The sequence below is a fragment of the Natrix helvetica genome, assembly GCF_964273705.1.
Source record: "Natrix helvetica genome assembly, chromosome: 2".
In the NCBI taxonomy this organism is placed as follows: Eukaryota; Metazoa; Chordata; class Lepidosauria; order Squamata; family Natricidae; genus Natrix; species Natrix helvetica.
The window spans coordinates 108,888,426-108,913,566 of NC_138552.1; the positions used below are offsets into that span (position 1 = coordinate 108,888,426).

The 25,141-nt window shown below is 39.2% G+C and overlaps 1 long non-coding RNA gene across 1 annotated transcript; it reads right to left on the reverse strand.

Moving 5' to 3' along the window:
* Nucleotides 1–1,528: 1,528 nt before the first annotated feature.
* On the reverse strand, nt 1,529–9,507 carry LOC309387501. The gene is made up of 3 exons (XR_014174598.1): nt 9,290–9,507; nt 7,603–7,816; nt 1,529–1,983 (listed from the first exon to the last, which is right to left on the reverse strand). It is a non-coding gene; the product is annotated as an uncharacterized lncRNA (long non-coding RNA).
* Between the last annotated feature and the right edge of the window lie 15,634 nt (nt 9,508–25,141).

Genomic DNA, 25,141 nt, shown 5'->3' on the forward strand with positions numbered 1-25,141 from the left:
AGTTGACAGCAGGAGAAGGAGGAGGAGGAGGAGGAGGAGGAGGAGGAGGAGGAGGAGGAGGAGGAGGAGGAGGAGGAGGAGGAGGTGGTGGTGGTGGTGGTGGTGGTGGTAGTAGTAGTAGTAGTAGTAGTAGTAGTAGTAGTAGTAGTAGTAGTTCTTCCTTGAATATGCTGAGGAAAGGGTTTCTTTTTATTTTCTTCCTTAACATGGTATTTTTCTGTGAAGTTTCTTCATATATTTCAATTATACAGACTTCCATCTGATGCAAGTAGAGATAAGACCAGAAAAAAAATGGGATTTTCTGTTATTGAAGTGGCATGTATATCCTTATATACAGTATAGGATACACCCATTGCTCAACCTCCAATAAGGGCTTTATACTCACTCAGTATTAGCTTCAAATTTCAACAAATGAATTAAGGGATAAAGACTATTTAGTTCTGATTCTGCGTCATCATCCTTAAATCCACAGGAAAAGCTTTTGTAAATGTTTCCAAATTGCTCTGAAGCACTTGTTTCTGCTTCAGGTTTTATTCTGCTTTTTCTTTATATAGGACTAAGTGATACTTTTTTGACAGATTCCACCACTGCACTCTCTCCAACCTCATCTAATACTGATGATGGCACATTATAAGAATGCAAACCATCAATACTCTTTAGGGCAGTGTTCAATCAGGATTGACAGAAGTGAAAGGGGATCAATAGGCATAAAAGGACTGCTCAACAAGAACAAGTAGTAAGCATGAAAGGGGCAAGAATTTGCAGATTCTCACTGTGACTCATTGATGCATCAATTGCTACCAACAAATGCCTTCACAAGAAGCTTTTAGAAGAGAGCATGGATAGTGCAAGGTTCACATTGTTGATGATCCATGATTACCAGTCCATGCCCAGGTGAATAGATCCACTGGATCAACTGCATCAAGCCCTCTATGAAGTTTTTCTTCGAAACTGCTTCTCTCTAACAATTTAAATAGTACAGCAGCAGGTTACTTCCCATGGTCTCCATAGCTCTTGCATGATGGAAATCTAAAGGCAGAGTAAAAAGACAGAACTCTCAATGCACTGTGACCTTGAGAGCAGAAATTAGGAAGAACATTTTAGCACCAATACTTGCTTGAGAGGTAAAATAATGCTCCAGGAAGTATGCTTAGTGATGGAACTTCAGAGATACTGTTAAGCCAATATTAGCTCTTACTCCAAAGGAGGGAAAGATGGGAGAGGGCAGAAGGTGAGTACTACATCACATACTTTGAGTCAGCTTCTGCTTAGTGAAGGTAAAAAAATGAATGTTACAACTTTTGAGTTGGACCTTGCCCTTGTAAAAAATGCAACCCAGGGCAGAAATCCCAATCTTGTGATACAACATACTCTGAGCATAGTCTGTCCAACAGTGCTCTTAATTCCTGCAGGGTAATCTGGCAAGGCAGCTGTTGGTCCTGCTGTCATTGTGCTTGCAATGGCTCAAGAACATGGATTTGAAAGGAATATTTTATGCTTCTGAGTAATTAATTTTATTGCAACTTATAGCAAGAAAGACGAGGAGGCACCTTCTTCTTTTTTTCAGGGCAATATACAATAACTGATCAAGCTAAATCTAAACTGATCAGCAATTAGAAAATAACTCCAGCAGTGTTTATTTATTTTTTTAAAATAAATAATTTATACAGGCACCCATCTTATTAGAAACTCATGGCAGTTCCCAACATAGATTGTATAAAATAAACCACAAATCCAGTGAGCTGCATGAGAATACAATTTATCATTGTGTTCAACATTTATGTCTATCCACTGGGTTAACAAGAGACAAAAAGAAATCAGATATAAACATAATTCAGGTTGAATATTCAGTGATTATTGTATATTCATTGCAGCTTTCTTTTGTTGTCCCCAGGTCTGTGCTGAGCCTCCAGTTCTGTAGCCAAGATTTTGAACTGTGCAGGTGAAAGGGCCATCTCTGTGCTCTTCTTTCTTGTCTCTGCTCTGTGAGGTAATGAAAGCAAATAAAACACAGTATGAGTGGCTTGTCAAAGGAGCTGAACAGCAGGGATATGGAGTGACCATTTGTGGATATCTAGCCTTTATTTAAATATACAATAACATAGTTAATAAAGCATTTGATATTAGCAAAACTGGAAGTCTGGACTCGTATCCCTAATCCATCTCTTTCAGAAGGTTCCTGTCATTCCTTTGCTTGCTGGCGCCTTGCTCCTCAGGAATGGCAAAACAGAAATTCACAGGAAGACTGCAGGTTAAAACGTGCCTTCTCTTCCCCCAAACATTGTTTAAAATATCACTTGTGCTTTTCTCTGGAGCAACTACTAAGTAACTTCAGAAGATATTTAGCTATCTAAAGCTCCCCACATTCTTACTGTTAGCTTCCTCTGAACCAGATGACTAAAAGATTTCATACACAAGAGAGAAATGGTTGGGTTACTAGGCTCAAAGATAACACCACCCATAGCCTTTGAAAAGAGAAGACTACTAAAACAGAAATGTCATGCTTTTTTTTTCCACACCAGCATAGCTTTATCTTTATAAAGTGATCTGTCAATGATCCCTGGCATGAGGAAAGAAAAAATATTCCTTACAGCTCTTATAACCTCATTCTGTGGATACACAAAAGGAAATGGGGTGGTTATGGCTTTAACTCAGTGCAAAAAGCCTATTTGCTCAAAGCCATCTATGACCAGCAGATAAATCAAAATGAAGCTGAAAATGCTCAGGAATATTATTTCAGCAGCTCATTCTTTAGTATCTCTATTTCAGGGCAGCAGCTCTTGGAGCTAATGATAAGGCAATAGAGCAGTTTTGTTGCTAATCCATTGCTACTCTGATAGTGAGAGGAAAGTTGTTAGCAGCCCATCACTGCTGCCTCCTTGTAATCCTTGACAAATAAGATGATGGAAATCCTTAAGATTGTTATCAAAGTTCAGATTCCACGCTTGTGCTTCTCTTGGAAGAATCATAGAATTGGAAGAATGTCTATGGAGATTTCAATCATCCAGGCATCCAGGTATATCATGGTTGTCCCAAAGGTGCTTTTCTAAAAGCCAACTGGACCTTTTTTTTTTGGGGGGGGGGGTTCCCTTGAAAATGGAAAGCAAAACATTTTCAAGGGGAAAAAACTAAGAAAGTCTAGTTGCTTTTTAGAAAAGCTCCTTTGGAACATAGAGTTGGAAAGGTATCTAAAGGTCATCTAAATTTCTTGCTCTGTTTGAGGTTCACTAGAGTATATCTGAGAGATTATTGTCCCCCTTCCATTTCAAGATCTCCAATAGATAAGGGAGTCTTCTTCAAAAACATACAGTGTTGCTAAATATATGAAGAATTTATTCTTTAGTTCCCCAGACTGCAGGAACCAGAATCAATGGATTCAAACTCTAAGGAATAAAGGTCAGACTAGCCATCTTTCTATCTAAGCTATCAGTCAGTGTAACAGTCATATGAAATGATGAGTTGTAGCATCTTACATAAAATTCTTAAGTTATTTCTTATCATCCCACATAGCCATCATGAGATCTTTCTATCAGTTTGTGCATCAAAGATAAACTCATAGCACTTTGGAGACAGGGCACAACTGGCAAAGCTAAAATCAGCTTTTTCTCAGTCCCCAAATTCAATTCAACAGGACTTTAGCCAGATTTAACATTCTTCAAAAGCTGTTATTGAGGAGAGATTACAGAACATCCCAGGTGAGTAGTGACCATGTCCCTGAAATGGAAGGACAATGGAACTACTGAATCATATTGTAGAGCACTGCAAGTTTTAAGCTGATGCACAGCAGAAGTTGTTATCTCTATTTTTAATCAAGCACATGGGTGCCCTGACTCCTTTTTACCCCCAGTTGTTATTATCAAATCAATCTGACTTTCTTTCACAGAATGTTGCTAAATATTGCTCCATTTGTACAATACATTGCAACTTTTCTGAGAATCAGGATTCTATCGAATCTATGGGAAAATAAAAGGATATAAGTTGGAAAAGTGACAGATTAAAAAGAATCTCCCATCAATGTTTTCTACTACACCCTGCTACACTAAGATAATTTTTCCCATGGAAATTTCTAATAGAAATGTCTGGGGGGTGGGGGGACAACAGGAAGGGCAGAAAGATAAAACTCTTCCAATTACTGCTCTCTTTCCCCCTAAATAATGCATTATTTTTATCACTTTTTGAAACTTAAAGATCTGAAGTTCCATTGTAGTTGGTTCTCTACAGATCAGCACTATTACATAAGTTTTCAGACAGATGGTTTTCTTATAGCTCTAAAATATATGGAGGTCATCACACTGAAGGCTATTAGGGAAATTGGGTGACAAGAGGCTTCCCATTGCCATGGCTAGTTGTCAAGGCACTCAGTAGAGCAGATTTGTTTTATTATTTATTATGGAGAAACAGAGATGTTATCAACTTGGAAGCCATTGGAGAAGAAAATAATTCACAGTATTTTTTCAGAAATTCTCACCTCTCACATTTTCATTTGTGAATATATTGTCTTCAAATATGCAAGCCAACTATAGCTAGTTCTGGTTTCTTTCCTTCTTTCTTTTTTTCTTCCTTCCCTCCTTTCTTCCCTCTTTCCTTCTTCTGTCAATTTTCGAGTTCTGATAACTGCCAGAACTAGTCCCAGCAGTTTCCTTGACAATTTTTTTCAGAAGTGATTTGCCTCCTTCCTAGGATTGAAGGTGAATGACTAGCCCAATGTCACCCACCCAATGGTGACTAATGTTGGACTAGGACTCATAATCTCATGGTTTCTAGACTGGTGCTTTAACCATTACACCAAACTGGCTCTCTTAGTCCCAAATAGGTCCCATTAAAATCAATGGAAACATGCTGAAACTAAAAGTTCTATTGCTTTTTCCATTCCATTAATTATGACTAACGTTAGCTAACTTCACAAATGACTCTGGTTTTTTTTTAATATGGCTGTGATAGCCTCTGGGTAATATATATCAAAAGAGAAAAGCAGCCATATATAACTTTTTGGCACAAGCTCACATCCCTTTAGTGGGATTTTTCATGTTCTTATTAATGTTATCTCCTTTTGTAATCACGCCAAACTAACTAAAGCATGTTTGCACCGGCTGTGTTTAGTGCAAACCAAACATTTTACAAGTACATCTTTATTATACAGATAGGTAGTTTCTGTTATTTCATATGGCAATCCTCTGTTGTTTGGGGAGAATTTGCTATGTTATATGCATATGCAATCTACAAATGTTAATCATCTAATGAAGGACTGCTCTATTTCTCAGGGTAACTTATATGGACAAACCTCAAGTGCTACCAATCAAAGTCAATGGGCAGTGATTTCTATACTTCATGGTAAGAAAGAAGAGATAGGAAGGTATGATAGTTACAAATGGGAAAAAAACTTTATCTGAATTAGGTTTATTAGGTTTATTAAATTTATAGACCGCCCCCTCTCCCCGTAGGGACTCGGGGCGGTGTACAGACCGTTCGTGTATAAAACAACAAAACATAACATAAAACACCAGACAAAACAACGCAACCATACCGTCATGAATTCATTCATGAAGTCTACGAATGAAGCAGCAAGAGCTTCTCAATTCCAATTCTAAATCCCCAAAGAAGTCAGTTTAGACTAGTGGCTAAGGCATCAGATCAGAAACCAGGAGAGGGTAAGTTCTAGTCACACCTTAGTCATGAAAGCCTGGTGGGTGACCTTGGGCCAGTTACTTTTTCTCATCCCAATTCCTCTGACAGGGTTGTTGTTGTAGGGAAAATAGGAGAAGGAAGGTGTGTGGATATATGTCAGAGGTGTCCAAACTTGGGAACTATTTATTTATTTATTTATTTATTTATTTATTTATTTATTTATTTATTTATTTATTTATTTATTTATTTATTTATTTATTTATTATTCGTATTTATAGACCGCCCCCTCTCCCGAAAGGGACTCGGGGCGGTGTACAGTCACTAAAATGCGTTATAAAATACATACATAAAACAGTTAAATAATTAAATACGTAGGTGGAGGAGGTTGCAAGACTGTATATAGAATAATAAATATAGTACATTAAAAACTCTAATAACCCAGGAGTTAAAATATTACCCAAAATTACCCATTAAAATATATCCACCGGGAGGTAAAAACTAAGAATGTGCCAGGCCAGCTAATCGAAACAGGTGAGTCTTTAATTTTTGACGGAAGGAACGGAAGTCAGTGGTAGTTCTAATGTCGGGGGGGAGGTCATTCCAGAGGGTTGGGCCCATCACAGAGAAGGTCCTACCCCTAGGTGTCGCCCGCTGGCACTGCCTGGTGGACGGTACCAGTAGTAGTCCCTCCCTATGAGAGCGGATTGGTCGTAGGGATGTGTGCAGGAGGATACGATCCCGCAGGTAACTGGGTCCTGTGCCATGGAGCGCTTTAAAGATGGTAATCAATACCTTGAAACGCACCCGAAAAACCACAGGTAGCCAGTGCAGCTCGTGCAGGAGAGGTGTCACGTGGGAGTATCTTGAGCTCCCCATAATCACCCACCCATGCTGGCTGGGGAATTCTGGGAGTTGAAGTCCACAAGTCTTAAAGTTCCCAAATTTGGACACCCCTGATATACGTTGACCACCTTGAATTAAAAATAACAATGGCAGGGTACAAATAAAACAAACAAACAAATAAATAAACATTTTTATATTAAAAACTACATCTAGATGCAGCTTGAAGATATGGTAGTAAGAAAGTTACTTCTTTGTGAATCGTGACTTGGTTCCTATAAAGTTCTTCAAATTGCCTGAAACAAAGGAGCTAGGAATGATTAAAAAAGAAGTGATGAGAACTTTTTAAAAGAATAGCAGGAGATTACCCCTGCAAAACTGTTGCAATTCAAAAAAAAAAACACCCAACAACCTAGATTTTACCCTTGAAATCAGTTTTCTGCCAAACATCTAATTATTTTGTTCTACAGTTTTTTTGCTGAGAAAGCACAATATTCAGGGTTGAGATATTAAAGCTTTATTAGTTGAAACCTTAGACAATAGTGCAAGCCAGCAAGATACCAAAGGGGGGATTTTTTTATCTCTCATTAGTGGACAGTAGCCCAAAGCCTTTCAGAAAAGAGTTCACATTTTCCCCAAAGGCCATTTAAAATAACTCATGTTAAACTTCAACACTGAGATCATTTACAGAGCAATTGCTCAAAGTTGTAATACACAGAATATTTGAGGAATGTGTCATCCGTGTAATCAAATCACACAGTTCTTATATCCCAGAACATATCATTTTTCCCATTTCCAGATTATGTATATGCACAAGAAATGACACCACTCCTAGTGTTTTGATTCCCCCCGCTTCTGGTTTATTTAACCTGCTGCCTAATAAGGAATTGTGCAAATCACCCAGACTTGTTTCTTGTAACAGCCGTATCTGTTAAACAGAAAGGATTTTTGTTGCTTTTCCTGAAACAGGATGTGGAACGGCAAGATACTTGCATGCCTAGGTCATTATGCAGTGCTGATGAATAAGATTCTCCAGTTTTCTGTATGATAACAATGGGTGATGGGATAAGCAAAGCCTGCAGCCCGAAATAAGTAATTGATTAAAAGCTTTTTTCCCTGGGAATTGTTATTACTCACCAAACAGGTTAGAGTGAGGGTAGTGATAAGGAAGTAACAAGAGCTATCAGCTGGCTTCCACCTTATCATTCAACTGCAGATGACAGCTGTATACTGAGGAGCCTAACAGTTTTTCAGGATCCCAGGATCAGCTAAGACTGGACAGCTCATCTCTCAAGATGAAAAAAAGTCACTTTGAGTAGTATACTATGTGGGAGAGATTGTGCAGGAGAACCTGTGAATAAGAAAGAATTGGCACAGTGACTTTTCAGAACAGCCTGGGATAAGACCACTTCAGGATAAGTTACACTAGCCAATCATTGCTCTTTAGTTATAAGAGAGAATTGCACTCAATTTTCCACTTTTATGCAAGCAGTGAACTGCATTTGGGTTGATGTCTCTCATAAGGCCTGCATCTAGTTTTGGTATACACAATACAATAGATGTGGCATTCTCATGAGGACAGTTTTAATTAATCCCGAGTCTCCTGCTCTTGCTTTAATTTTCAAGGCATTTTTTTTTCAAATTAACCATTTCCTAAATCAGGGGTCTCTAGCCTACAGCCCACTACCAGGCTGAAGCCCCTTTGGAACCAGGCCATGCAAGTGGCAGGTGAACATGCACACGGACACTTGCGCTCACACACAAAGCATGTGCCACCACTTACACAGAATCAACCTCTCCTCTCCACACAGCTGTCCACCAAGCTGGAAAGGTTGGGGCCACTGTCCTAAAGTATCCCTTCAAAGGCAGAAGGAAGGCAGTGTCCAATATGCAAGCTCTATGAACAATTTCATATTTTGATGTCCTAGATTTAATAGTAATGGTTTTTTATGTGATGGGGCAATTAAAGAATTAATTAGGAACATGGAAAGCCCAAGATTAAATTTGCCTTCAGTCATAGAAGATCACTGTGTAACTCTGGGCCAAGTCTCTCTCTCAGGTAAGCTACTTCATGCGCTTTTTATTGTGGAGAAAAAATAAAGGATGGAATACTACATACTCCACCTTGAACTTTTGTGGAGAAAGCTGTATATTACAATGAATGAATATATAAATGAATAAATATATCTAACCTTGTTGTTTAGTTAATTTCTTTCAGAAGGCAGTTCCTTCATCTCTAGTCAGATTTTAACTCTGTGTGTAACACTAACGGTTTATATATTCATCTGTAAAATGTACCTATATAGATGCATATAGACATGTTTCTGCATTCTTTTATTAAATAAAATTACCAAAATATAAAGTATAGTTTTAAAATAAGTGGATGTCTGCAACAACAAGGAAAGAAGACCGAGGGTCTTCCTAATTTCTCCTCTGCTCCTGTGATCTGTGAGAGGAATTGGTTAAGGGAAAGAATTGCATGACTATGATGTTTTTCTTTAATTATTGAAGCATTAGAGCTGTTTATATGCAATAGCAGTCAAGGAAGGAGGTTTTCTTCACTGAGAACCCAATGAATCTTTCACAAGATTTTTTCCCTTCACGTCCTAGATTTTTCTGCAGCAAAGTACAGAATATTTAGAGTAAAGGGTGCTCCATCTGGTGCTTTTCAAAGAAAGGTTGAACAGCTGTTTCTCTGGGAAGCTCTGAGGATTGCTGATGTCATCAAGGGGTTGGACTAGAACACCTCTAAAGTTCCTTGATTCTGTTATACTATGATTTTCATAGATTTTTATAACTATGACAGACCATCCCCAAATCTCACCTTTGAGCTCTAGGTAGTTTAGTACTCCTCGGTGACGCTTTTCTGTCTCTTTTTCTTTCAGTTTTTGTTTGTTGCTTCCATGACAACTTCAAAGACCAGATCATCTCTTGCCATTAAAGCATCCAAGTCATTCTCCAAAAGCAATTTATAGTGTTTTCTAGACTCACCCAACCATAAGCATGCCAAAATAACAGCAATGGGCTGTTCCTCACAGCCAGGTTAACATATAATCCTCCAGTCTCTGAGTCAGCAGAAAAGAAGGCCAGAATAAGTTGGGCTGTGCCGCCTTGAAGAACCAGACTTGTGAGTGGTGTTGCAGTCTTGACAAATTTAAGGAAGCAATAGGTGGATTCCCCCTGCCTTTTTCTCCCCCCCCCCCCATGTGACCGGCTGGAGGGGGGGATCCATCAATCATTTCTGTTAATTTTGGATGGGGATGAGGTGAGCTTTGACCAATGGGAAGACCAGCATGTTTAACATCTGTGAACCCTTTCTCTGGTTTTCTAAAGTTGGGGAAAAATGCATGATTGTGCATGACTGAGGTCTTTTTCTATCTTAAAGCTATGGTGCATTTCCTCCTTTCTTTTTTATTAATTTCATTTTTGAATATTTCTTCAAGTGAATTTCGAATCTTTTTTGTTAAATCTATTGCTTAATTTAAATTCACATCTTATGCTGGCTGCAATATATGTTCCTTAGAGTTGTTTCCATTTAAAACACCTTAATGTAATATATACCGGTAAATAACAAACTGAAGAGGTCTTATTAATCCAGAACTCAATTGTTATATTATTAGTTTCCGAATGATGCACAATTATTAATTTGGCTGCTAAGATTAAATAAAGATTATTTATTTTTAAGCTTATGATTGGTGCTGTAAATAAATGCAGTAAACCTAGCTCTGAAGAGCATCCAATTCTTTGATTAATCATCATCATTGTTGCATTTTTTTTCATCATCGTTGTTGTCATCAGCCATTCAGTTGTGCGCGACTATTGGCCGCTCTATGGATCAGCACTCTCCATGCCCCTCTGTATCACATCACATGACCATAGCGGATCTGAAAGACGTGGTGAATTTTGGATCCTTTTTGTTATTGTTATGATTTAACGTCACATCTTACGCTGGCTGTAATGTAAGTTCCTTTAGAATTGTTTCCCTTTAAAATACTGTAATGTCACATACAGTATAAATAACAAAATATGTTATTTAAAGTATTATAACAAAATGTTTAGGATCACCCTAATTAAAATGTGCATCTTATGTATCACATGCAGATGTTAACTTTTCGCAAAAAGGAAAGTTAATTGAGCTATTATCCTGCAGGCAACAGTTTCAAATGTTTGGCATCTCCAGTTTAATCATGTGCCATCCTGCTGAATCTTTACATGCCAGCTCAATTATAGGAAAAATTACGATCCCAGAGGCAATTTCTGACAAAGAAGAAATAAGATTATCTCAAAAGATTATTTTAGAGAACATTTTTTTCAGTTTTCCCTGAAGCCTAAAGGGATTATTTAATCAAATGTTAAAACATTGCTTTGATTCTAGACATAACTCCAGCATATTATATCATTATTTGAACTACAAAATTCAAACTATATAATTGAGCTTAACCTGGGCCCTTTTATGCAGCAGGAAAAGCATTTGTAGATATAAATATGGACAATGCACTTATATTGGGCTCAGAACATTAGCATTATTCTTTTTGATACTTACGCACTTTTTATTTTGCTCTTGTGCTTTTTGCAAGAACATCATTTCATTTTTAGAAAAAAAATTCCACCACTCAACTCTCTCCATAACATACAATAATCCAATGTATGCTAATATATTGTAATTCGTTTATTGAACACAAGTATTGGATCTATTGGATCAAACATCATTATCTGCTTAAATAATTTTAGATATTTTAGATACTGTACCTTTGGATACCAACTGAAATATTTGTTCAGTGGATTAAACATTTATCAAATTTCATGGAACATGATTTGAAATGGTTATGGTATCTATGTGATATGCTCTTATCTGAAATATCAAGGAATAAAAGACCACGAAATAGAATCTTAAATAGTCTAAGCTAATAAATTGTTATTCTAATCATATGTAGATGATTACCATATAATTCAAAGGAAGCTCAAGATATTGGTCTTGATAATCCTATATAGGAGACAAATTGTCAGAAATTCTGGAAACCAGGCAGATTTATTGCAGTTTCAATGCAAAAATGCAATAGAAAAGTATACATCTCAGGTATTCTATTCCTATTAGGTTGGCACATATATCACAATTATTTTTCCAACCTATTGGAAAATTGTCAAAAATGTCATTTTTTCATTTGGGGTAGTCATCAATATAACCTTTTGGCATAAAAAATTTGATGAGATAGTCAAGTCTACTAATCAAAGATATTTGGCATGAATAACATCTGGAAAACATAGTAAAAATATCAGCCTCCCAACCAAATGTAGATTAGGCAACACAATAAATTTCCAATTGCTAAATAGAAAAAGGGTGGAAGCCTTCAAACTATGGCGTTGAAGATGACTATTCTGCCTCCCATGGACTGTAGAAATTACAAACAAACAAACAAACAAACAAAGAAGTCCTAGAAGACCAGCGATGGCGAACCTTTTTTTGCTTGCGTGCCATAAGTGGGGTTGTGCGTGGGCGTGCCGCACTCATAATGCAACACGTGATCCCCGCATGCGCTCATGAGAGGCATGCCCCCCATTTTCTGCGTGCTTTTTTCACCCTCCCCAGGCTCCAGAGGCTTTATAGGAGCCTGGGGAGGGCAGAAACAGTCTACCCTCCCCCTGGAGGCCCTCCAGAGGCTTCAGGGACCTTCGGGAGGCTTCCCTGAAGCCTCTGGAGGGCAAAAAACAACCCTACGAGCAAACCGGAAGTCACTTCCAGTTTGCTCGTTTTTAGTCCTCCTGAGGCTTCAGGAAAGTCTCCTGAAGGTCCCTGAAGCCTCTGGAAGACTTAAACCGACCCTACAAGTAAACCAAAGTCTGTTCCCTGAAGCCTTTAGAGGGCCTCCGGAGGGGGGAGGCTCTTTTCGCCCTTCCCAGGCTCCTATAAAGAGGAGCCTGGGGAGGGCGAAAAATGGCTTTTAAAAAGGCTGAACTCAGCTGGCCAGCGCACACATGCTCAAATGGATCTGCGTGCCATATAGGTTCGCCATCCTGGTCCTAGACCAAACTTTGACAAAATATCACTCAGAGCCAAGATTATCAAACAAAAGCTATCATATGTCATGAGAGCTGAATCACTCGAAAAGTCAATCATGCTGGAAATGATCAGCAGAAAAAGAAGAAGAGACCACTAGTACCAATTGGCTGGACACTATACAGGATGACCTAAAGTATACATTAAATCTATTGCTATTGACATATACTATTAAATCTCTTCAAGTTTGAAAAATTTGTGGTTCTTACCTCTGATATTTCTTTAATTTAGCTCTATAATTCTTTTTCTAATGTAGCCTCCCCCCTCCGGAGGCCCACCAGAGGCTTCAGGAGCTTCCCTAAAGCCTCCGGAGTGAAAAAAAAACCCGGCCCTATGGACAAACCAGAATGTGCCCAATATTGGCCCCTCTATGGATCAGCACTCTCTATGCCCCTTTGTATCAACCATGTACCATGGTGGATATGAAAGAGGCGGTGTGATACCTCATCATACATTTTTTCTAAATCCACCAATGCAATTTTTCCATTTTCAAATTCCGATGCAATCTTCATAGAGTTAAAGAAGTTTGACTGAGTTTCCATAAGCTAACCATATACATGTATTTTAAGATTTTTCCAATTACTTCATTTGCTGCTATAGCCTGATCATTTTGCAACTTGTTCATTGAATGAGTGCTTCTTTTCCATTAATTTTGCCTTGGGCTCTAACGCTTATCAGATTTATTCCATACTACTTATCATTGCATCACAGTTATTCCTATGTTAATCTAAAATACTCTTTTCAGGAATCAGTTTTGTCACTTTTTTCAGTGATGTTGTAACTTTGAATAGTCACTAAATGAACTATTGTAAGTTGAGAACTACCTGTAATCTATCTATGTCAATATTTTGACTTATTGTAGTTCCACTTTACTTGTTTCTCTGTATTATGTTCCATAATTCTCTTTATGAGAATATCCATTATTTTCTTGTACTAAGCTCACCATGTAGTTTTTCAAACTTCTTATGTTGAAGACTCTTATATACTAAAGTAGAGGAATAGGTGATTTCTGAAACTCAATTAAAAGTGAAAGTCTCCACGTGTTTGAAAGCATTGCTCAAATTCATGGGAAAGCACTGTCCTCTAGGAGGGCTTAACATCTTCCATCCTGGGGTTCTGGGCAGTCGCTTGAACACCCATCAAAACGTGAAAGCAGCAATTGTTCATTTGAAGGTATAAATCAAAGCTCTCTGCGTGTGGTGGAATGTTGTCTTGCTTCCCAGGAGGGAAGGCTGCATTCCAGAGGGAAAAGAGATTGCAGAAATTGAAAAATGTGGCCAACAAGCTCCTCCCTCCCAATGGCTCCTCCCTAATGTTTTCCTATATTTTACCCACCAAGCTATCAATGGAGATATCCCACATTTTATAAACTCTTCTTCTCTGGTTTCTCATCTCTTGGGAGAGATTGAAGGGGCCAAAGAACAAAACTAGCCCTGGGCCCTCTTTCAAGAATGGCCAAGTAGAGGCTCTAAGAAGCTTGCCAACTGACCTGCTAATGGGGTTGGCCTGAATCATTCTTCCTTTATCAGAAGCAGAGGTAGAGGGTAGAGATCCCTCCCCTCTATATCTGCTGAGTTTGCTAGGTTGTCCGGGTTCCTCCAAACAAGAGGAACTCCTCTCCTCCACCTGGTCTTGAGACATGAACCTCCTCTGGTCATGTTGAAAAATCATCCTTACCCCTGAGAATGAAGATGTGTCTCCATCACAAGAGCTCTCCTGCTCCTCAATCCATTTCTGTGCCTCTTCAGTCCTAACCAGTCTGGACATGTCAAAGAACATCCACCTAGTTCAACCTCCCCTTTCTCAGACCAGCCAGTCAGCCTGTCCATCTTTTTGCCCCACAAGCCCCTTATGGACAGGAAGTCATCTTGGAGAGAGCCTCTTACAGATACTGCAACCCATCAATGATGCCCCACCATGCCCAGGATTTAGGAGAAGGCAGTAGTACATGTCAGGAGGAATATCTTCTACATTGATGCCCATGAAAGATGAAAACAAAACATAACAGTTGGTTTGAAAAGATTTGCCTTGCTAAATAATGAATAAACTCCACATCTGCCAAATCAGTGATGAACTCCACATCTGTTGAATCAGCACTGGAGTCTACATCTGTCCAATCAGCAGTGGAGCCCACAACTGTCTATAAGAAAACCAGGTTGACACACTAACAATTATAAATGTAAGTTTCATGTAAAGAATCCATGAATTTCTGTTGGAGACCATAGTTAGGAAGGGAGGGAAGGACAGAGGGACAGAGGGAGGGAGGAAAGGAGGAAGGAAGGGAAGGGAAGGAAGAAAGGAAGGAAGGGCTATCCATGGGAAAATAAGCACACCCAGACCTTCAAGGTGGGGGGGGGGGCAGCAATCTACAGAAAGGTAGTATAACAAAAAGGAAAAAAGAAGCAACTGCTATCCCTTTCTAATTGAATAACTATAAACAGGCTGCTCCAAAGCCTTCTGCCATTCAAATTATTTAATTTAAATATGGATATTTCATTTCATTCAATTTATTGAGCCACTTAATTGTGAGCAAGTCAACATATTAAAAATTTTAAAAACAAATTACAGAAATTCAAACATGGAGTTAATAAAAGTACTGTATTGGGGAAATATAAAGATTACTAAGAGCATGTACTTTATGCAGGTTCACAAACTGCTCTGGGCTAGGGCCTGCTGGAAGAACTTTTTAAGTTGCTCTCAAGCACAACAAAATCAGGGTCCTATGGAACTCAGAGGGAAATGATATTTTTAAGTACAAGAGTGGTGACAGAATAGGTACACCTCTAAAATGACACTATTTATTTAATGAAACCTGGAACACACCAATACTGCCAGATACTATAGAAGGAGCAAAAACCAGTCTGAAATAGGTAGACCTTTTTCACCTGTAAGATCTAAACCATGAAGGACTTTGTAGGTGAAATTCAGCACCAAGACATTAATTGTAAATCAGTGCATGGTGCAAGAGAAAGCTGGAAAGTACCTGGAATTAGAAGATCCTTGATCTACAATCTCAGTCTTCCTGAGATTGAACCTAACCTCATTCTTGCCCAACTGGAACTAATATCCAACAGTCACTGAGGCAGAACCTTGGGCTATGTTTTGAAATATCTAACAGTATACATCTGCATCTGTTTATTTATTTGTTTGTTTTTTGATTGATTGATCACGTATACTGTGAGACGCAACTCTTGGTATTGAGGTCTATGGCGATTCTCAGTCATCCAGGTCATGGTTGTCCCAAATATGCTTTTTCAAGAGGCAACTGGACCTTCTGGTTTTTCTTTAAAGATGTTTCGGTTCTCATCCAAGAAGCTTCTTTAGCTCTGACTGGATAGTGGGGAATGGAAGGATTTATACTCCTTGCAGACAGCTGGTCATTTGTATTCTTTTAGAGCAGGGGTGTAACTTGATTTCATTGAGGGACGGATCAGGATTGTTTGACCTTGGAGGGGCTGGGGTGGGCGTGTCTGGAGTGGGCTTGTCTAGCTTGATGTCACTCATGTCGGGGGTGCCTGTGGTGGCCCAAATGCTCTGCCAGCAAAAACGGGCTCCCAAGCTCCGTTTTTTCTTGTGACGGCCTACCGTAACTCTCTGCCAGTGAAAATATCCCCCCTGCCCCCCCACAAGCTCCATTTTGACTGGCAGAGGCACCATGGGCTGGTCCTTCGCTGTTTCTAGGGTGGCCCTGCGGGCCAGATCTAAGTATCTGGCCCACGGGCCTTGAGTTTGACACCCCTGTTTTAGAGAGTTGTTGAGGCCACCTGGAGATTTATCTGTGTTGTCAGAGTCACATGAGTAGTGCAAATGGATGTGGAGCCTTCTTAGAACTGTTGAAAGGACTGTACTTGCTAAAAGAATGCAAATGACCAGCTGTCTGCAAGGAATATAAATCCTTCCATTCCCCACCATCCAGTCAGAGCTGAAGAAGCTTCTTGGATGAGAAGCGAAGCGCCTTCAAAGAAAAACCAGAAAGTCTTGAAAAAGCGCGTTGAGGTCTTGGTATACATAGATGCTCTTGAAAGTCATTTAGACATCCAGGAGATAAAGGTCAATTACTCTACTCTCATTCCATGGTGTCCAGAGGCCATTGACAAGCACAACCAATACTGTCTCAGTGCTATACCATATATCCAGATGAAAAGGGTTCATACGGTCTGCTTTATCCAGGGCTGTCTGCAGGTGAAAGCCTTCCACCCTTAATGAAGCTGGATCTCCAGCATGGGATTTTCCTTTGGTGCATGCTTGCTATCAGCTGCCATAGTAATGGGGAGGGAGGGGCATGGCATTTGGGTTGGGGAAGTGAACTGGTAAGGGGAAGACCCATGTGAACTTAAAGAGAGGTTTGCTCTCAAGAATTATTGTGCTGCTGAGTGGAGTTGTTTACACCCTGTCAAGGCCAACCATCCTAGAACTCCAGATGGGTGAAATACCTGAGGAGGAGCTTCACATGACATTATTTGGGATGTTGATTGGACGCTTAGCATGAGACCCGGGGAGGGGGGATTTGGGGAAACTTTCAACCTGTAACTTTCATACCTTTTGAATCAGATCTTGCCTTGTTTTCGCTGCTATCATTTCAAACTCAGTAAAAGTACCTCTTCTCTACTTCAGTGGAGTTGGAAGTTTTCTTTCTTGGGTTTTGAATGGAGGCAGACCTGACACTCTTAATATTTTTTCCCAAAAAGAAAAGGTTGGAGACTGGATAAAAGTTATCCAAAACAGCTGTGTCCAAGGGAGTGCATCACTACCTTCTTCAAAGCTGCTGGGACCCCTTTCTGAAAGGGATTAATCATCATGTTAATAATGCGCCTTTATAAATTTCTACTTTCTATACACTAACAAAAGCTGGAGAATTTACTACAGCAGAAAAAACATTACTTCTGTTGGCAATACATACAGTATCTAAAGCTGTATTGTACAACAGTTTCCAATGAAGACCTTAAAAGGTTTTTAAGAATCAAGCAGTAATATTAACTGAAAATAATACTACTCATACTACAACTGTACTGTAGCTACAGAAGCATTTCCAATTTAGCCTGGTTCTTTAAGGTGAATATTAGAATGATTATATAACAATGAGATAAAAAGGAAAACTCAGAAAGACATCTGAAATTATTGTACAGATAATGTTTGAGAGCCTGGCCATTATGGTCACATGTTGTGATGGTCATTAGGTGAAGTGTCTCATCTAACGACCTGTCCATCCCCGTTGTTTAAGGAGTGTTAAGTGGAGCATGGGGTGCCTCAAAGGTGGGGTTGGCTCTTAGAGGCCTAGCAAAAGCCCAGGTCCACCTGCCCTGGTCCTCCCAAAGGCTCTCCCACCCATGAGACATCCCATGGTCTGCTTCCTGCCCTTTGGGTCCCCATAGGCCTTTTCCAACTCCCATTGGTCCCTCAAGGCTTAGGCCTGATTCCCACACTTCCAGGTCAAACACTCTCCTTCGCATTTACCTTTTGAAAAGTTCCAAGGCCTTCAGAGCACTGTAATTGATTGCTTCTTTATGCAGCCACATAGTGCTGTTCCAGAAGCAGCTGCCATTTTGTCCTACCCACCAAAGTAGACCTATGTTCTGGTTGCTGCCATGTGAGCCGAAAATAAACAGCTTCATTTTGCTTTGTAAAAGCTTCTGCAGCCCTGTGCAGACCCTGTTAAGGCAGCCAAATCAAGCATTTTGTCTGTCAGTAGCCATTTTCTCCCAGCCCACAAGTGGGCAGGACAAAATGGCCACCACATTCATGTTGCTGGCATACAGCCCAGATATAAACTGCTTCATTATGCTGCCTTAACAGGGTCTGAATAGTGCTGCAGAAGATTCTGAATGCTCCAGAAATCTTCTACAGCACAAGTGGGCAGGACAAAATGGCAGGTGTGTTTGGGTTCCCTCCAGATGGCTGAGGCCTGCCCACCTCTCCCAAGATGACCTATGTACAGTTGCCTGTATCACACCAATAAGGAAGAATGTGGACTTTATAAGTCCTCCAGGCACTCAAAGAGCTAGTTTTCCAGCTAATTCATTTTAAGAAACAGTATAATCTTTTCTGTAGTCAGCCTCTTTCGCTCCTTCGAGTAAGTATCAAAGTGGATGTTAGCTAACTGCTATTCTTAACAGTGGCTCTATCAGGCAAAAGCATAGTCAAAGTGATTAAAATGAACTAGCCCTGCTGAAGCTCATTCAGGGCTCATTCAGGGCACAAAAGGCCCTTAAGAGTTTGCCAATAAATTAATAGGCCAGGCCCCTTACGTGAAGGCAACCATATTTTTCAAATCTCAGCTCCAAGCCAAATCAAAATGACTGTTAGCGACATCACTGGCTCCTGCTAAGCTCATTGGCTGGAGGTTACCATGGCAAGCATCCACATTTCCGGAATTGTCCGTTATTCTGAACTGCAGTTCTGGGAGGTTCTGTTCAAAAATAACTGGAAAGCAAGTGGATTAGATGGTTGGCATTGTCTGCATAGAAAGAATATCCCTCATTTGGGGATTCAGGTTAAAGTTGCTGCACCAGGCTGCCAATCCAAACCTTGAGGGGAAATATATGTTATTCTGTTTTTCTTTCCTTATATAATAGATCAGGAAGAGTTAATAATAAAAATAAGAAAAGAAGTTTCTCCCAATAATCACTTTTCAAGATGTTATTAAATCTTTTCCAGGCTTTTTATGATTTAAAGCTTCCATTAGATATTTCTTTTGCATCTGAGTCTTTAATGTTTTTCCATGTATTCAATCACCACTTTCTTAACATTTGGAGATTATTTCTTGGAATTCTTTTACTTGGGTTAGATCTCTAGAATAAAAGTTGGAAGTTATCTTGCCCAGTTTCAATGCTCTGTCCACGAACCACTCCAGCACAAATCTTATTATCCCAGTTGTCACAGGTTGTGACTTGCCAAAAATGGCTGTCATTCCTGCTGCCATTTGGGAGAGCTTTCTTTGGATCAACGAGGAAATTGTGGTTTCTTCGTGATCAACAAAGCACCTCTTATTTCTTCAACACTCCTCCAGGGCAGCTTTGACCCCATAGGGTCTCCAGGCAAACATATACCAGCTGGTTTCCATGGAGCTCAGTGGAGCTCCGCTATTTTCCAGCTGTTCCTGCCACGACACCAACTGGTCTCCCTTTATTCTGTTACTTGCTTGCACCTGCTTTGATCGTAATCTCCACACCTGTGACTGAATCTCATCATCCACCATGTCGAAGATATACATCTTTGAAAGCCTGGGATGTATGCTAAGAAAATGTGCAAGACTTAGGAGCCAAAAAATTGGCCTCAGGATGGCCCAGTTTGAGGAGCACTGTGATCAAAAAGGTAAAAAATGACCTGGCTTGAAATTTCAGGTAGTTAACTAAAAATAGCCTCCATTGGCTAGATATACTTCCAGGCACATTATTGTACATTAACTAGAATCAAACCTGAAAGCTCTGGTGTCCTGTCAAATAGTGTTGTTTCCCAAACACACCCAGCCTAAAGTAATTATTTATTTTTATTTTTTAAGATTTTTTATCACACTTTTATTAAATAACTCAAGGCAGTGGATATACATAAGACTTCTTCATCCTCTTATTTCCCCCCACAACAATTGCTTCAATTAAGGCAGGGGTGTCCAAAACTTGGGAACTTTAAGACTTGTGGACTTCAACTCCCAGAATTCCCCAGCCAGCAAGTTCCCAAGTTTGGACACCCCTGAATTAAGGTGTTTAAATATTGAGTCGCATGCTAATTGATCCCCCTTAAAGGGCTTAAAATCAATAAATACTTTCTTTTTACTGGCAGCTGGAACTGTTGGCTTTGGTTCTCTTATTTTACTGTCCCTGTCATTATACCTTGTATAACCATTTGAGCAGAATGTTTGGGTTAAAAATTCAAGTTCTTATTTTAAATAGTTCTCAGTGCAAATTCGACATGCCCTCATATAAATAGTGTCCATACCAACACACATTTATACTTAATTGGGGTAAAGCTTGAGAAATTCAGATACTGGCCAGACCATGTTGACTTCCTATGTACCATTCTTTTAATGGAGCCATCACTTCTTCGGATTATCAGTATATTTAGGAGGGCAACCTCTCATCTACTTCATACTTGATGGCCACTTTCAGGTTGGGATGACAGCTGTTCATCCCAACCTGAAAGTATGAAGTCATCAATAGTCTGTCTTGATGAGCAAAAAATCAGTGTATAATATCTATAATATGACCACCTGGATATATGATTAGATGACAGCGATTCGATCCTATGCATGAAGAAATAAGCTATGATTGGACCTAAAGGACTTCCCATCGCAAGTCTGTCAATCTGCTGATAAGACTGACCAAGGAAACGAAAAGAAACATTTTCAGTGCATAACAGTCTGTTTGAAAATGTCAATTGGTATAGGGATTTATATCTGGTTAGATTCCACTAAACTGCACATGTACTCAACTGTTTCATGAAGTGGAACATTAGTGAATAAAGACTGAACGTCTATCAAGCACATGATGTCATTTTTCACATTGAGGGCATTCAGCAAGCTCAAATGAGCGTGTCCGAACCGGTAGTAAAAAGATTAGCAACACACCCCTGATGCAGTGCTTGTAGATGTTTTCTCGAGAGTGCATATTTGTCATTAATAGGTGCTAACAGAAATCCATAAGCAATATTGGCAAGCTTAATTTTTGGATGGTTGTAATAGTCTATGCTTTTAGGCTGAAGTTCAGATAATTGGTCAAAAGGATTATCAAATTGCACCTCAACATGTACTCGGTTGACCTTTTCTGGTTTTACATTGTAGCTCAAGCCATATACTAGTGCTTCCATTTGTAGCGAATTCAAACTCACTGAGGAGCAATTAAGTACATATTTACCAGCATCTAATAGCACAGAGTCCACATGTGAACTACTCAAAGATTTATGTAAACGTTATTGAGATTATACACGCTACGATCAACTATCGTTTTACAAAATAATGTATATAAAACCTGGTATACCAGCAAAAGATCATTCAATATGTACATCTGACAACAATGGTGAAGTTTCACAAGCCTTGTTTGTGATGTTTCATTGTGAGTCATCATTATGCACCTGAGATTGGCATGTGAAAGCTTTCGTTATTTACATCGCAGGATTTTTCAGAGTGATTCCGGCTACACCGTCTGTTGAATACATTTGGCATAAAATGTAATCTTCATAGGTTCACAGGCAATCTTGCATTTATGTCTCGCCAAATGGCGGAGAATCTCACAGGATTGAGCAGGAATTCGTCATTTAAAACACTTAGTCCCTTTTAATAATTTAAACAATACAGCCAAAAGATGAACGGAGGTAGATGCAAGCATTTCGTATTGACAGAAACAGCTTTATGTCAATCTATGCCTCTTGTGGGCATAAAATTTGCCATTGGTTGTTTCCTGCATATGTTGTAGGCTTAATTAATGCTCTTGTTAGATCTTATATTTGAGGCTGACTTCAACCATGTTAGAGGTACTGATGAGTCATATGAAATGCTTGCATCTACCTCTGTTTGTCTTTTGGCTGTATTGTTTAAATAGGATAAATGTTATAAAACTATAGTATAAGAGACCCATTTGCCTGGAAAGAAACAGATTAAAGCTCGTTGCAGCCAACGTAATGTCCAATGTTCGTGCCTCCATAACATAACTCATTGTGACATTAAGAAATACAAAAATATAGATCATTACTTGGACCCAACAATGCAGCATTGAAAATATCACTGTTGAAATATCAGGAATATTGATCATGGCATTTTACAAACCTCCCATCATTAAATGGCCTAAATCCACCACTGCCAACCCTGCCAACCCATATCAAGGAGTAAATATAGGTGGTTTTAATAGTCATCATACTAACTGGTGATATAACAACAATAACAAGAATGCATTAACAATATTAATATCAACGTGGTCTCAACAGGGCCATGCTTACTCTGAGCTGCTTTGGAGCTTTCTTGGGAGCTTCAGAATCCTTTTCTTGACAGGATTTCCCTTGCTAAATTATGAATAGACTCCATGCCTGCTAGATCAGTAGTGGATTCTACATCTATTGAGTGAACAATGGCGTTCACATCATTCCATTCAGCAATGGAGCCCACATCTGTCAAGCCATAGGTTGTGGAGGCCCCTTGACTTCCATCAAGTCTTGCCAATGTGGGGCATTCGTTCCAAGGCAAATCTCCATGAGCATGAGGAAAAGAAAGGCTCTGTAATTTTGTCACCTTCCACTGCAAACTGTAAAGGTCTTTCCAGGAATCCAAGGGGCTCTTCTTCTTGAAGTTGCCAATCTAGCCAGTCTCCCCAGGAGAGATTTCCTCCCCACTCCCATCCAGACTTGAGGCATGACCTCCCAGCAGCTATATTGAAAAACTTTCCTTGCATTGTGGTAGAAGAGCTGATGCCATTGTGAAAGTAATAGAGGAAGGGAAGGGATGCTTCCTCCTCTCCTGCTTTTTGCCACTGTGTGCACACTGAAGAACCAAGGCGGGAAGGAAGGGGTTCAGATCAGCAGCCCTGTAAACCTTTGTCTGGTTCTTGGTTAATTTTAATTTTATAATTATTAATGTTGACTCTCTCACAATCCCTATTATCCAAGTATATTTGATTGGGCCATTTGATCTTCTCCCCACTTGTGACCTCAGGCTAACCTGATTCTTTGTTGTGAGAGAACCAAAAAAAACCTTCAGAGCATGTTGATAACTTCCTTTTCTTTCCCAGTGGCCAAATTTTGACTCCTCTCCTATTGGCATTCACTAACTAGTTTGATAATTAAAAGATACTGAAACGTTTTTGTCTTGCTGGTGTTTTTAAAGTGACAATATAGGAATGCAAAAGACAAAAAAAGAGAGTAAATAAGCATTTACTACTCTTGGTTGTATTTTACATTATTTCATTATGTTAACTCGATAGCTTTATTTTAAACATTTTTATTTTTTAATCTAAAACAGATATATTTTCCAAAAAAGCAGTGAAGTATTGTGCGGTCATTAAGCAAATCTGACTTCCCCCTTTGACTTCGCTGTCGGAAACTGACTAGGAGATTTACAATGGTGATCACATGACCCCAGGACAGTGCAACTGTCATAAATACATGCCAGTGGCCAAGCTCCCTAATTTTTAATCACATGACCCTGGGGATGCTGCAATAGTTATAAGTGTGAAAACCAATCATAAGTCACATTTTTCAGTGCCATTGTAACTTTGAACGGTCACTAAGGAAATGTTGTAAGCTGAAGACCATCTGTAATACATTTGCCACAATACGTTTCTTATTACAAGAGAGAAGCATTTTTCTAAATGCTAGAATATCTAGTTATCATTCACATTGGGTTTGGAAAAAAATGTTCTAAGTGTAAAGGGAAGCCTTTTTTGCAGAGATGGAATTTCCTAAGTCTATGGGGGGAAAATCTGAGGGGGAAAAAACTTACTTTTTCTATTTAGTCTCTGCTGTCACCCAGTGGATTTTTTCTGTAACATCTATTTCTTTCCCTATGGACTGAGAAATATGTATCCAGCATCCAGCCATTGAGTAAACTCCCTTTCCATATTTCTAACAATGTCGTCCCAATCTTGGTTTCAGTAAAAACAATCAAATTATCACAAAACAATAACTTCAAACTCTGGCTCCATTGGCTTTTTGGACTTTCTGGCCATTGGACTTTCTGGCCATTGGACTTTTAGTGGGAAAATTTTGGCTCTTGGATTGAAGTTTGTTCCTGTCTGCATCTAAGCATCGCTTATATTAGATGTCCAATGTATTGTAGCAAAGTATCTTAGGCTCTAGTCAAAACAGAAAAAAAAATCTAAATACTCTTCTGCAGTCATTTATTCAGTTTGAAACTGTCATAATTTGGTAAACCGGGTCCAGATTTAATCTGAGTCTTTGGGAGTCTTTCATATATATCTTGTATGAAAACTTGAAAGAACAAATACCTATGGAGATGTCAGTCATCCAGGTCGCAAATACCTTTTTCAACAGGCAATTGGACTTCATATTTCTTTGAAGATGTTTTGCTTCTCATCCAAGAAGCTTCTTCAGTTTGGAATGTATGGTGGAGGATGGAAGGATTTATATTCCTTGCAATTGTCTAATCATTAACACTCTTTCTAAGAATCATTGAAGCCACTTGGAGCTTTATCTGTGCCCTGAGGGTCACCTGAATAGTGCAAATGGGTGTGGAACCTTCTTGGAACTGCTGAAAGGACTGTGTTGTAAACAGGAGATAGGTGGTATTGTATCCCTCCCCTTCTATTGAGAGAGGGCTGTTCAATTTTAATGTAGATGGCCTTTTTGACCTTCTTTCAAATCAGTGGTTCTCACTGTCCAGAATGTGGACTTTGCTGTCTTCAAAAGAGTGACCTTTGTCTTTCAAATGCAGATGGACTGCTGTTCTTTTGAAAGAACAAAAGGTAATATATGAATCAGTGTATGGTTTTGATAGAAGCAAAGTGGCAAACAAGAAAGGATGGGTTATCTATACAGTATATTGTTCATATAAACTATTTTTCTCTTATCACCTGTTTTTAATTTATTTTGTGTATTTTTATTCTTATATAGTCAGATATGTTATTTTATTCAAGTTTTACATTTCTTATTAAATTCCAAAGAGATTCTGTTACATCTGGTAAA